Genomic DNA, 12,222 nt, shown 5'->3' with positions numbered 1-12,222 from the left:
ATGCAAGACCAAATCACAGGTGACTCTGCCATTGGTCATCATGGCAGACACACAGCACCCCCTGTTGTTCCCATCCTGAAACCCCACATGACTCTGCCAGTGACCTCACTCCCAACTCAGCCGTGCTTCCTGGTGTTCAGGCCTAGCACTCCACATGCCTCTGCCAAAATACCTCATTCTTGCCCTGCCGTATCCTCTGCTATCCCTGGCCTGGATCCCCCAGCTCTGTCGATCTACCTCCCCTTCCATATCCTGCAGTGCCCCTTGCTATTACAGTTTTAGGATTGCCACCACGTGACTCTGCCAAAACAAATCACACCTCCCTTGCAGTATTCCCTGAGATTCTTCACCAGAGATCTACAGGTGAACGTGGACAAAACAGATTACCCTGACTTGCAGCACACCTAGGGGGGCTGACAGCCTGAGTGGGCCCCTGGGCAAAGTGGGGAGCGGGGGGGGGGGTCTCCGGCTCCAAACTCCCAGAAGGGGCTGGACCTCGGGTAGAGGGGATGGGGTCAGGGTAGCCAGCCATCTGTGCCGCATGGAGCTTGGCATGCCTTCCCCACCCCCACCCCCCAAACCCTCAGAGCCACCCGCAGTGCACAGCATGGCACTCTGGCAGAGATTAAAAGGGCCCGGAACTGCGGCCGCCCCTATAGTAGTGGTGATGGCCCAGAGACCCATGACCCTTTGAATCACCAGGCCCTGGGGGCAATTGCCCCCTATTTGCAGGCGTGAGTATACCCTACTGTTCTAATGTCGGGCTCTCCCCTCCAGCAAGTGCTACTGATGCGTCACTGGTGCTTTAGAAGCTAGGATAAGAACATTCACCTCATTACGTTTGTGTCATGGATAGAATTTGAATCCATTATTCTACAGATAATAAGAAAGCAGAAATGAGTTGCCATCCTTTCAAGAAGATTGGGAAGCACGATGCTTCAGAAAGGTCTAGATATCTGCGGCCACCAAGGCAAACAGCGACATCAGAGTTTTCTATGCTGTACGGTTTTTTTTAATTGCTCCAGTTGCAGCTGAGCGCATAAAGACACTGAAGTGTAAAGCGGTTTCGACAGTCCATCTCCTGTGGTACCCACTACAATAGAAGCAGCCAAGACTGGCCTTTAAATCCAGCTTGCAGCCTGCCCCGGTGGAGCAGCTCCAAGCTGTTACCTATGGCTCTCTGCGCTACTGAAGTGGGGCAAAGGGGGAGGCTTTGCATACTGCTCCTGCTTCGAGCACAGTTTCTCAGCTCCCATTGGCCAGAAATCTGTCCATCCATCTTCACACATACATGACTTTCCTTGCCACAGTATCTGAGACAAGATCCCGGAACTGTGCTCTTTTACTTTTTTGTATAAACCAGGAGGAGGAAAATAAAAACATTGCATATTAGCAAGGCCCTCAGATCTCATGCAGACATCAAAGGGAACATATGGCTCTCCACCCCCACAAAATCCCTCCGGAATTTCAAACGGATGCCATCTCTTCCCTCCCCCCCCCCCCCCCCCGCCCCCAGCCACAGATTGCACATGAAAATCAGAAGGCTCTTATGCCTCTGGACCTCATGCAAATAAGAGAAGCAGCTCCCAACTTATATGAATATATCAGAGGAAGCCTTGCACATCTGGATCACACATGACTGTCAAAGAGCCTTCTCCCTCAGTCACATGCTGCTGTCAGAGGTACAGTCTCCTCTCCTTCCCCACATGAATCCCTCTGATTTCATATAGCTGTCAGAAAATGCCTCATATTTCTGGGACCCCAAATGACATCTGGAACACTTCCCATCCTCCAAATCTCAAGTAATAACAGAGAAAAATCAACTCTTTTAATTAGAAGGAGTGTGAGGCATGGATCACAAAAGGATATAGAAGTGAGGGTGCCATTTAACGGGACTAGGAGGGCTGCAGCCTCCCCTCCTCCCACCCCACCCCCTGCCCCTGCCCCCGCAAGTTTCCTACCATACTAGGATGCTGTCTCCTGCCTCTTCTCAATAGCCAGGAGTGAGAGGAAAGCAAGCAGCTTGCTTTCCTTACTCCTCTCCTCCCCTCTCCCTCAGTGAAGAATGGAGGCTCATCCAGCAGAACAAAAGGCCCCACCCATGCATGCTCCTGGCTGGGATCAGGAGCTGTGGGGTTAGGGTCAGAGCTCCTGAGATACTGGTTCCAGCCCCTGATTGGCAAGCATGGAACTGCAGCAGCTACTGCAAAGCACAAAGGTGAGCAGCCAGGCTACTTGCTTACAGGCTACTTCCTTACAAGCAGGCAGCCCAATGTTACCTGTGCTACAGTTCCTCTCCCCTGCCACACTCTTCTCCCCACCCTGGACTGGCTGTCATTTGCTCTTCCAGTAAGAAGGCAGAGCCAATAGCAGGGCTGGGAGCAGCTGCAGCCCTTTTCCCAAATCCATTGGAACAAGCAGGCTCAGGGCATGGTGAGGAAGAAATGGATGTGCTTATGTAGCCACCACCAGGCGGATTTGAACCTGGGACCTCCGAAGCTTAGTATAGGAGTCTCTGCCCTTTGAGCTAAAAGCCAGCTGGATCTCAGCCCATATTGTAGAGGTCTCTTGTTCTTATCTGTTGCTGTGGTCTAGGTGCCATTGCATGGGACAGTGAACCACACTAGGTGTGTGGGTTACACTTAGGTCAGGAGATGGCTGCAGATTTCATCACCATCTGCCCTGCTCTTCACTCTGTACATGTTGCTATGTTACAAAGGCTGGGAGGAGCCAGCCTCTTGTCACACCAGTAGACATAGTAATAGAAATGTAGCCGTGTTAGTCTGGTGTAGCTGAAGCAAAATGCAGGACTATGTAGCACTTTAAAGACTAACAAGATGGTTTATTAGATGATGAGCTTTCGTGGGCCAGACCCACTTCCTCAGATCAAATAGTGGAAGAAAGTAGTCACAACCATATATACCAAAGGATACAATTTAAAAAATGAACACATATGAAAAGGGCAAATCACATTTCAGAACAGAAGGAGGATGCAGGGGGGCGGGGGGAAGGAAGGAAGGTAAGTGTCTGTGAGTTAATGATATTAGAGGTGGGGAAAGTTAGATGTCTGTGAGCTAATGGTATTAGAGGTGATAACTGGGAAAGCTATCTTGGTAATGGGTAAGGTAGTTGGGGTCTTTGTTCAATCCCCCCCTGGAGAGTGTCGAATTTTAACATGAATGACAGTTCAGAGGATTCCCTTTCAAGTGCGGATATAAAATGTCTTTGTAGTAGAATGCAGGTGGTTAAGTCGTTGAGACAGTGTCCTTTCTGGTTGAAATGGCAAGAAATAGTTTTTTCTTTGTGATCTTGTCTGATATCTGTTTTGTAGGCATTAATCCTTCGGCGAAGTGTCTGAGATGTTTGTCCAATGTACATAGCAGATGGACACTTTCGGCACATGATAGCATAAATTATATTTCTGGATGCGCAGCAATATGTGTTCTTGATCTTATAACTCACTTGGTTAGGTCCAATAATGGTATCAGCAGAATGAATATGTGGACAAAGCTGGCAACGTGGTTTGTTGCAAGGGAAGGTACCAGGGTTGGTATTAGTGTGGTATGTCCTGTGGTTGTTGGTAAGAATCATCTTGAGGTTAGGTGGTTGTCTATAGGAGACTATGGGTCTGTCTCCCAGATCCTCTTGGAGTATGGTATCCTGTTCCAGTATAGGTTGTAGTTTATTGATAATGTGTTGAACAGGTTTAAGATGGGGGTTGTAGGTGATGACAAGTGGTGTTCTCTTGTTGGTTTTCTTGGGTCTGTCTTGAAGTAGATGGTTTCTAGGTATTTGTCTGGCTCTTTCAATTTGCTTTTTTATTTCTCCGGGTGGGTAGTTGAGATTTATAAATGCTTGGTAGAGATCCTGAAGATCCAGTAGACATAGGTGTGGGGAGTGGAGGGGCTGCTGCTCCTCCTCCAGGCTCATTCAAGTGAGCCCAGCTTTGGGTGTTTCAGTGCTTCATTGCAAGAGCGGCAGACCTGAAGAATGACCGACCAGGGGATCTTTCCCCCGCTGTCAAGAAACAAACATGAGGCGTCACACCACAAACACTGCTTCAATTACACTTAAAACTTTCCCATTTTTTTCCCAGCTCTTCACTTTGGGGGGGAATGGCAATACCACAAATGCTGATTGACTTTTCCTCAGAACACCTTTTGAAGCAGTAGCGAATGGTGACGGCGCCCAGGGGGCCACTGACCACATGACACACACACACACACAGCTTGGGGAAGGAATGAGACAACCCCCCTCCGCCCCAGACCTTGCTTCTCCCTGCCCCTGCTCTGCCTGACCCTAGCCATGCTCCACCCTCTCCCCTCATCTTCTCCATCCCTGCGCCACCTCTTTCTCCTCCCTCAAGCAAGGTAGCCTGAGGGGACTAGTGGGGGCAGTGCCAGCAGCACGGGTCTGCCCATCCCCTGCACTCGCCAGCAGTGGCGGAGAAAGCAGAACAGCATGGTCCCAGCTCACTTTTGTCCCCCAGCTGTGTCGCTCCCCTTCCTGCGTGTGAGTTTGAGGGCAGTCCTATTTCTCCCCCCCCCCAAAAAAAAACCAATGCAGGCAGAGGGTTGCAGCGATCTGGGACTGTTGCTGTGCTTGTCCCGCCATTGCCAGAGACTGCAGGGGTTGGACCCCTTCTGCAGGCACCAGACACCTACCCCCCTCTTCCCACTAGTCCTCCTGTCCCTCCCCTTGCTAGTCCTCCCGCTGGCTGCTGGCCAGCCCCTTTCCCCTCCCAACTATGGCATCGGGGGCGGGGGGCACTTTACACGTGCAAATGCAAACAAATGCTGCCCTCAGCAGCCAGCCATTTTATCGCAGTATGTCTGCTGTGCTGTATGTCCTTCTGTTCCAACTGCTAAGTCATCTTAGCTCCTGTTTCCTTACTCTTTAATATTTCTGAGGGTGGCAGAGTCTCACAGACTGGAGTCCCTTCAGTGAATGTCATGGAGGTGATGTTTACTCTCACAAATCCTTAGTGCAACATACTAGAATTCTCCTTCCAATCCTTTGTATTTCTTCATAAGTATTTTGATAAGCCATTCAGCGCATATCAACCAAAGCCAGGATTTGGCTGACAAAATGTGTTTGTTATAGATCTATGCGGCTAACAGCCATCATTTAATTATACTACAGCTATCGGTTCTTTCTCAAGATATAGACCAATGGTCGTAAAAAATGTTTAAGTAAATAGATTGGGCTACTTTTGGGCTCCTACTTTTGTTTAAAGTGACCATGGGCTATTAATTCAGTAGAAATCTGGCTATACTATTTTTGCTAATTTCTAAGTTACTACCTGCAAAAAGCCAACAAAAGAGGAGTTTTCAGGTGCCTATGAAGCCCCCAGAATGGAATCATGGTTAAAATTACCCCCCACGCATACATCAACATCTGAAATGGCACCCTTGTGAAGAGGCTATCCCATGGATTTCACAAAGTCATTAGCATGATCCCTCTAGATCTCAGTGAACAGATGCAGTTCCCTGAACACTCTATAACCATCAGAGGAATGGATGCTCCTTGGAATTCACATGACAGTCACAAGCATACCCCACTCCATCCCCAAATTTCCATCCCAGAGCTGATAGGGAAGACTGGAAAATGCACCCTGCTTTGACTTCTCCCTGTCTCCAGTGATTGTCAATATACCCTTTGTGCTGAGTTTTATAACCTCTCCAGAGGTTCTCTCTGAAACGATTACTCATAAAGGCTAAGATAAACATGGGTGACACTCAAAATTGCTTCATCTAACTCTGCAGAGCCCTTTCTTTTCAGCAGAATCCTTCCTAGAGCAGGTACCATTCTACCAGCCCCAGCAGCCCATTCTGAAGTCACAGACATAGTCAAACATTAACGATCTATAAATAGAACAAGCAATGTTTGCTCGATCAGTAGTGGCAAGGGATTAACCCTCATAAACAGTGTACCTATAAAAACAGGTTTAGGCAGGCATTTGGTGACAGGGATGAAGGCAGAATTTATTCACCACAGTATTTGCTCAGACCTATGTAAAATAACAAGAGTTGGAAAGAAATGGAATATACCAAATTCTAGTTCGGCAGGGAAGTACCCGGGCAAAGTTGGGTAGCATTATACGCTGGATGTGATGCTAACTTGCGCTACAGCCTTAGCTAATTTGGCGGTGGTGACAGAAGGTGAATATCACATACTGGCTGCTCTGTTTGCCTTCACAGTTGCTTAACAACCAGTACCTAAATTATTGCTTTGTAAAGTGCCTGAGAAAATCTAGCATATGAAAGACTCAGCATAACCAAATCCTTACATGATCAGAACGCTGAACAACTGCTTAAGTGCTGGGGTGAAAACCATGGTTGTGAGCTGCATTTCTCTGGCATAATGGAAATATTTGCCATAAGGGTAAATCTCATTGGTGCAAGAGATTCTAAGGGCCATCACAAACCTCAACATCATCATCTCCCTGTGCACGATGCACGTCTTTAACCTGCCTTCTCTAACATAAACACACAGCAGCATGCACATTAAAAAAGCCCTCCCATACCAAAACATTTCCCTGCATGTACAATTCTCCCCCGGTGAGAGGATGAGAGAGAATGAATCACACGTGACAGACATGACTCATCTTGCTTAATGCACCAAGAAAAAGCACTCAGATGCTATAGTGACAAGGGAGACAAGAACCAGAATAGAATACTTATTTAACAGATTTTTTGTGGTTCACAGGCAATGCCAAAAAAATGGGGCAGATGAAATGATTTTGGGTCAAATCAAAAATGAAATGTTTTGAAATTTTGGGTGAATCAAAAAGTTGAAAACAAAATTCTTTTCATGTTAAACAAAATGTTTGGCTTCAACGAAACCAAAATATGACATGTAGATTCAGAGCACTTCAAAATGCTTTTGATATTTGTTAATGGAAATTTTGAAGTGAAAATTTGCATCAAATCAAATGATCAAAACCTCAGAAACATCAGAAGGAAATGTTTTGATTTTTTTGTCAGAATTTTTGAGGTTTTTTAACCTAAACAAGTTGACAAAACTGACCCAAACTCCGAAGTGTTTCAGCCACTGAAACTTTTTGCCAAGAAAATAGTTTGGACAAAATTGTTGTCCAGCTCTACTCTGTAAAGTCCCTAGCAGAAGAGGGCCCTCATCTCAGAGCCCTGAGTCTCTGACTGGGTGGGGCTGATTAATCACCTGTGAAGCTGTGCTGCCTTGCAGCTTAGAGGGAACAGGACCCTGATCTTTGATTGGCACCACTCAGTGCTGCTGCAATACAAATAATAATGATGATAGCACAGAACAATGTGTCTGGTAGATGGAGGGGCTCAGTAGCCCATCTACATCTGAGTGATGCAGTATTGTTCCGGGACACAGAAAGCTCACTTGCTTGCATATCAAAACATAGTTATTCACAACCAACCTGCGGCTGCACAATTTAATCTCCTGAGGACTGAAATGCTTCAGTTGATCTAAAGTATTTGGGCTGACCACAGGGGTATCCAGGTGAAATGTAATAGCCTATCATAGATTTGATGATTTAATCATCCCTCCTGGCCTTAAACTCTATGGCACAATAGGTTAGAGGTGATATGCTTCTTCTTTGATTCTGTTATCAATCTCCTGGGTCATTACCCTTCAAGGATCCCATTGTTACCAAACATACAGCCTCCATATCATAACGAAAGACAGATGTGTGTTCTCCATACTGCTGTGTGTTAATCAAACATGTGCTTGTTGATTTATGTTTGTGTTTACCTAACAGCACAAAAGCTAAACCTGGCTTCTACCTGCAGCAGGCAGCTCTGTGTTCTGATCAGCATTCAAAGCCCTGCACTGCCAGGGAAAGGGTGACTGATCTCTCCAGCTATACCCAGTCACACATAACCGCAGCAGCTGCTCCTCACAAAACAGCACCTGGACTCAAGCAGCCGGTTACATAAAGTCCTGTGAATTTCTACTGGGGCTTTCCTCCACAGGAAAACTTCTATAAAGTTTTTAGGTTGGAAAAAAAACCCTCCTAAGTCTCACAAAGGGTGAAAATAAATTCAGTTTGAAATAGTTAAAGCCCATCACCATTGGCATTGTTGCAAAAAACAATGTTTCACTGGCATACAAAACTTGTGACTACAAAACTTGTGCTTCTTTCTTTAGAGTAGCATTTGAAGTAGGCAATACTTGTATTTCTTGGGCCAGATCTTTGGACTACCCACAGAGCAATGCTACCTGAAGATCTGGCCTCTTGATCTCCCAAAAAAGTGCGGTGAATTGAATTGACTAAGGAGAGGGATCAGTGGGTGGGTCATTTGTTGCCCTAAAGTGTGTGTGTGTGTGCGTGTGCACACACGTGAGCACGTGCATACGCGCTCGTCTCTCTTCCGATCCCTTTGTTGTTGTTACTATTTATTTCTTTATTCACTCACTTCCTTACCTTGGAATAAAAGCTCTCTTATTCTGCTGATTCCATTTCACCTTGAGGACTGATGGTGTCCTCTCCAACATCAGCTGATGATCATTCTGTCACAAAATAAAATGTAATGACTGCTGTCAGTTCAAGACCACAGGTATTAACATTTCTAATGTGTGGACTCAGTTGGCTAGCGACAGAGACAACGGGGCCAATATAGCTAAGGTTAAAAGGACTCTGGAGACTAGCCACATGGGCTTTCAGCTTGCATTGTTGCCAGCTGTTGAGCTTTGAGAAGATCTTTGTGACTTTCACTGGAGAGACTGTCAGACCCGAGTACGATGTAAAGAATGGAAGAGAACCAAGCAGGAGATGATGCTTGAGAAGTGACACTAACAATTTACAGCTGCTCCACACCTAGCAGCTGATTCATGCACATATTGTGCCAGTGCCTTCGAATGGCTTTGACGACTCTTTAATGTTGACCAGGCTCAAGCTTTGGAGGCGCTAGTCATGAAATCCATTCCTAGTGGTGAATATAGACAGCTGTCAGTCCCAGGGCTGGCCTTACCATGAGGCGAACTGAGGCAGCTGCCTCAGGCGACAGACTGTACGGGGGCACCACTAGGACCCAAAGTGTAGAAAATTGTGTCTGCTGCTGGTGCAGCGAGGGGGTATGGGAGCATCATTTGAGCCATTGCCTAGGGCGCTGTGTTAAACGAGGCACCCAATGATGACATCATGCCATTGAGGGCTGTGGAGGCAGGGGTGCCGATCGCGCATTCTGCCTGGGGTACGGGGGTGCTGATTGCACATTCCGCCTGGGGCGTTAGCTGCCGGCAGCCTGCCTTGGGCCGCCCCTGCTGCCCCAAGAAGTTTACAGGAATTATCTAAATGAGATAAGTGTAGTTACTGAAAGTTATCTGTATTTCCAGTGCACGTGGAAATGCAGAAACTCACACAGCCTCCCCAATGAAACCAGTAGCAGTCGGGCCCAGACACCACTACACACAGTAACTGCATAATCCTGTTACTTTAGCCCTGACTTTCTCTCCCCATTCCCTCCCGCCACCATTTTCCCCATCAGAGTTTGTCACTCTTTGGTTTATGTTTTTCTATATACAAAGATCAAAATGTTCCGTTCAGACAAAACTGCCTTCATTTTAAATAAAGAGAACAATGCAACCAAGAAACAAGCTCACGGTGTGCGCGTGTACGTATATGTGTGTTTGTGTGTGTACCTCATTTGAACTCAGATGGAGTTTAGGGGCTTCTGTGAGTAAGACATTGAATCTGATTGCATTCATCAAGTTGTTGTCATTGTTGCATAAAACAATTATTTTGACCTGCAAAACTTGTCAATACTTGCCTCCAATTCTTCTTTCTTTAGAGCAGCATTTGAAGTAGGCAATACTTGTATTCCTTGGGCGAGCTCCTTGGAATGCCAACAGAGCTATGCTACCTGAAGATCTGTCCTCTTTGTCCTGACAAAAAGGTGTATTGAACTCAATTGACTAGTGAGAGGAACTAGTGGGCGTTGCCCTGAAATAATCTCCACTTTCTCATTAAGTTGATGTCCTCAGTTTTTTGGATCTATGACAAAGGAGGAGAACTACAGAGACATATGTGATACTTCACAAAATGCCATCTCAAAGCAGCATTTTGTGAAATATCACACATCTCTGCAATTCCCCACTTTTCCCCACCTTTCTCCAAAAATCAGCCCTTTTGAAGTAAAGGGGGATATTTGCCTCTGCAAACCCAGGATAAAGATAATCACAGATCGAGAAGGAAGGTTTGCCTGAGCAGTTACAGGAGGTAGGAAAATCCATTGGAGTGTGCTTTGATCTTTGCTGCTCCTGTTCAGAGAGTCCTTGAAAAAGGCAGAGGTAGGTATGGCCCCAAGAACAATACTAAGCGCATGTCTACTTTTCAATTAAACATGGATGGCTGGCCCGGGACAGCTGAATCAGACTTGCAAGGCTTGGACCACTGGGTTGTTTAACTGCAGTGTTGAGATTTGAGCTTAACAGTGGGACTTTGGGACCCCACAAGAGGAGAGGTGCCTTAGCCTATGTGCCAGCCCAAGCCTGAATCTACATAGTCCCTTAGCTCCAAAGCAGCTGACCCAGGGCACCCACAGCCATGCTGCAGATCTTTTATTCCAGTGTAGACGTACCCTAATACAACTGGTGCATGGGCCATTGCCCTGTGTCTGATAAAACCGGCAGAGTAGACATCAAAGAGTTACTGATGGCATCAGTAGAGCATTTATGCTACACCAGCATTGTTCTTGCCCTTTCTCCCAAAACGGAATCAGGTCAGACTGGTTTCCTGTTTGCAGGTCAAGAATCACAGGGGAAGGAGTAAGCACATTCGGCAAAGGTCAGCAAAACCAGGTCCAGAGATATAAAGTGTTCTTCCCATCCTCCTGCACATACACAAACATCCACCCCACCCACAAAGACAAGACTGCCATAAATCACAAGGCATGATTATGATTAAAACCAGGAGCTGAAAGGAAACCTTGGCTCACTATGCCCAGGCAGAGCTACAGATGGAGCAAGTGCGCTAGATTAGGCACACGTATTCATCATACCTTTCAAAAGGCAGACCAGAAAGACATGGCAATGCCCTTAAGCAAAGTGATTAACAAGCAAAGACAACTACGGTGTCCCTCAGCCAGAGTGATGGACCACTGAGAATGTGTGAGGATGGCTCTGGCATGTCTCACCTACTGAGATATCCCTTATGAGGATGGGTGAGGTCCCCTTTACACTGACCAATGAGCTGTCTCATAGGAGGGCTAGATTGTCCATTACCCAGGAAGAAGAGGAAGGGGGCAATCTTTGGTATGAACAGATCTAGTGGGGAGAGGGAAGGAAGAAAAACACTTCCCATTCTCAACTCCTCCATTTTTTTATCAGTGGGAAAGAGTTGCTTCCTCTCTCTCCCATGGGGAATTTAGACTAATAAAGTATGATTGCTAAATATGCTTCGTTGTGACTCAGGGCAGCATTCTGTGCCCTTCTGCCACCCTTTTTCCCCTGTGCTCGCTGGAGTCTGCCCAGTTTGTAGAATCCCTAGAAAAAGCAAAGAGAGCTTTTCATCTTATCAGCTTTTTTATTGCCTCCTGGTTACACAGTAATTTGGGGTTTAGCTCCACCAAGGGATGGCATGATGGGAAATGAGCTCAAGGATTGTCAGTTCATTGGACAAATAAGGAAGGGCCTGCCATACAATTATAGGAGACAGATAAGGAAAGCACAAAAGGGGAATAAGCAGAAAAAGGGAGCCAGACTGGGAAAAGGTAAAAGGCAAGAGGCAACCCCAGAAGGATTTACCAAGGTTGGGGCGGGGGAGGAGGGGAGAGTTCGACCAATTGCATGTTCTTTAGATACTGAGAAGAAAAAAGTGGGATAGAGGGGAATTCTTCAGTGTTAACCAGGGAATTTTCCCCCGGCTTAAATGCCCAGTTGGGAGTAGGAGGCAACTGATGGGAGGTTCCTCAACCCAGCCTGCTGCAGAGCCAAGAACAAGGAGACCACTTTTGTGCCAGCGGATTGACAGTCCCATGGAAGCAATGGCGGTTTCTCCTGGCATGGCTGGCTTGAAGGGAAGCTGATAAAAAAAGGCCTATGTGGAAGTTTCAGAGGGCTCTGGATCTGGAAGAGGAGAAAACTTGACTCAAAGATTGTGGCTGAAGGGGCAGCAGTAAACCTGCATGTTATAGGCTAGGGAGGGTTCCTTTCTCTCTGCATCAGATAGTCTAATATTTGGAAAGCATACAGTGTGCCACTCTTGCTAGTAACTGGGCATAAAGGAATGAA

At 46.6% G+C, this 12,222-nt stretch overlaps 1 protein-coding gene across 1 annotated transcript in view; it reads left to right on the top strand.

The window, feature by feature from the left end:
* ISX (intestine specific homeobox) overlaps window positions 1-12,222 on the top strand; it is a 292,370-nt gene that overhangs the window by 245,600 nt on the left and 34,548 nt on the right. The window lies entirely within an intron of this gene.

This window comes from Pelodiscus sinensis, chromosome 1 (genome assembly GCF_049634645.1).
Source record: "Pelodiscus sinensis isolate JC-2024 chromosome 1, ASM4963464v1, whole genome shotgun sequence".
NCBI lineage: Eukaryota > Metazoa > Chordata > Testudines > Trionychidae > Pelodiscus > Pelodiscus sinensis.
Note: the sequence above shows the minus strand (reverse complement) of the source record. Positions and strands in the feature narration are given on the sequence as shown.